The sequence below is a fragment of the Coptis chinensis genome, chromosome 4 (assembly GCF_015680905.1).
Source record: "Coptis chinensis isolate HL-2020 chromosome 4, ASM1568090v1, whole genome shotgun sequence".
Taxonomy (NCBI): Eukaryota; Viridiplantae; Streptophyta; class Magnoliopsida; order Ranunculales; family Ranunculaceae; genus Coptis; species Coptis chinensis.
Window position 1 is genome coordinate 77,971,942 of NC_141459.1, and position 2,588 is coordinate 77,974,529.

At 37.2% G+C, this 2,588-nt stretch overlaps 1 long non-coding RNA gene across 1 annotated transcript; it reads left to right on the forward strand.

Moving 5' to 3' along the window:
- Positions 1-564: 564 nt before the first annotated feature.
- Positions 565-1,412, forward strand: LOC147504919 (uncharacterized). Its single transcript, XR_015220491.1, has 3 exons — positions 565-644; positions 730-981; positions 1,055-1,412. It is a non-coding gene; the product is annotated as an uncharacterized LOC147504919 (long non-coding RNA).
- Positions 1,413-2,588: the final 1,176 nt, after the last annotated feature.

Below are 2,588 nucleotides of genomic sequence, written 5' to 3' on the forward strand. Positions count from 1 at the left end.
TTTGAAAACATCGATACTATTGACACGGATTGGACAATAAGCAAATTCTAGAAAGCGTGGAAGGAGTACAAGCATGAGTTGTTCAAAAAATACGTCAAAGATCAACCTCCTTCCTTTGTGAGGGAACATTCCAAACAAGGAATTCCTCTGCAAGATTGGCGACAATTTGTGGATAATTGCAATTCCGAGAAATTCAAGGTTAATGGATTTTCTGTTTTCTTTCATGGTGATTAGGTATATGTGTTTTGATATAAATTAAAGTGCACTATTACTAACTTTAACATGTGCAGGCTTCTAGTTTGAGGAACATAGAAAATCGTAAGCAACAAAAAAACTCTTCGTGTCTTGGGAGGAAATCTGCAGCTGTAGCTAAAGTTGAAATGGTAAAGGAGAAAGGGGTCCCTGTGTCATCTATCACTAGATTTGACCAATATATGCACAATCATAAAAGAAAGAATGGGGAACACCAAGACCCGGAGCTAGTTGTTAGTGTATTGACTTAATAAGAAGTGAGATACTAAATTATTTTTAAGATAGTAATTTGAGATATTTTTGTTTATCCGATTTACTAGGAAAAGCTTAATGACTACACTGCTTTGCACCCGGAGTCACGAGAGACGTCGGTGAATGATGCCCTCACAAAGGTCTCATATTAAATCATAGTTATTGTAATTAATTGTTGTTCGACATGATTTTAAGGGTACTAAATTGATTGTCCATTAAGTACAGGTTCTTGGGCTAGATAGTAGGGGTTGTTTTCGAGGCTTGGGTGAAGGGGTCTGCAAAACATCGGTGAAGAAGATGAAAGTTGTGGCGGAACAAAATTTAGCTTTGAAAGAGATGAACACGGACCTTGTGAAGAGGGTAGATGTGCTTCAGAATACAGTGTTGGAGAATTCAGCTTTGTTGAGAGAATTTATGAGCCAAGGAAGAATGCCTATGGCAGATGTTGAATCGCCACGTTCTAGTCACGCTTCCCCGGTAATTATTTGAGTTATTTTTTGAAAAAACATCTCTTATAAGGAAAGACTGATAACACAATTTAAATTTGTAGGTTGTCAATGAATATATTGGTAAAGAATGTGATCTGCGTGGTGGTTGGCCACTTAGAGTCGTGGCGAGAGGTATCGTGCAAGATATTGATCCTAATACCGAGTTTGGTAATAGGAGATTGGAAGAGGGGAACTTCAAAGTTCATGTGAACGTGGTTTATGACGGAGGTGCTGTACTACCATTGCCTCATGATGATTGGAGATCAAAGCTTGGCGAGGTCGCTCAAGGGAGTGTTATCTGGCCCAAAGAACTGCTAATGTTGTAATCATTGGGTCACCTTCTTGAAACACTGCTCATTTACTTAAATGTTTTTATTGGCTTTTACCAGTGCCAAGTACTAAGTAAACTATTGGCATTTTGTTATTTCCTTTTGGGTTTCGTGGTTGTGATGTATATTTTATCACTATGTAATATGGTTCTTAGGAAAGCAATAATTGAGTTGTGTTCTACCAACCCCCTTGGTAACTCCGCCTGTGCAAACTTAAGATAAGTTTGCATTGCTGGTCCCAAGCCCAGATAAAGGAGGAGGGAGAAGGATAGCATATGTTTTGTTTTGCTGGATTCACCTACATTAACTGAAGCTGCTGGTGCTATTATAGATGTAAGTAATTCTTTTTCTTTCTTCTATGATTTCTGCTTGTTTCTATTCATGGCGAGAAACTCATATTTTACTCCATCCTGTTTCTTAGGGCAATATGGAGCTTTTATATGTTTTACATGGACAAGAAGGTGGAGTTACACATGTAAGTGAATACTATCATCCTTTCCCCCTGATATTCATCATATATGTGTTGCCTATGTTTTTTTCCCTTCTGGTGGATGCATTTTTGAAATTTGATTGTATGGTTATGAGGTGTATGTTGGTGGTATTCCGCATGATGGTTCCGGAGAAGGATCGAGAAGGGCTTCGTGAGTCAAGAGGGAGTCACTGAGGTAATGTTTATGGTTTTTATGGTGGTTTTACCTCTCTTCATTACGCCTAAAGATTTAAGATTGACTTTTTTGCTATTGCAGGTTAGGATGATGAAAGGCAAAGATTTCTTGTATATTTTAGTTTCTCTATTTGTATGTGTACTGTCTTACTTTGGTTGTTAATTGTTTTTTTTTTGTTTTCACTCGAGTGAAGAGGCTTTGGAAACAATGAGGTTACTTCTAGAAGGAAATATAAAGGCGGACCAACATAAGATAAGTTTGATTGTTAATTTGTACCCACAAAGTAAGTAATATTGAATTTCCATTTCCTCATTCCCACACCTTTTGTAGTGTTTTAGTTTTCATTTTTTGTTTCTCATTTTTGGTTTTTGTCTACTTAGATACTTTTGTTGGATTCTCAATGATAAAACCCACTAATTTGGATCAAAAGAGAATCAGTTTCAATTTTATCGATTCCCCCGTCTCACCTTTTCTACCTTTCATCTTCGTAATCTCCATTTCTTTATTAATGTTTCTTGGCAGGATAACTATGACTGTAGCAGTAAATGTTTCTTTCTTTAAGGGTGTATCAATGGCCCCTCCAGATCCAATTCTTGGAGTTT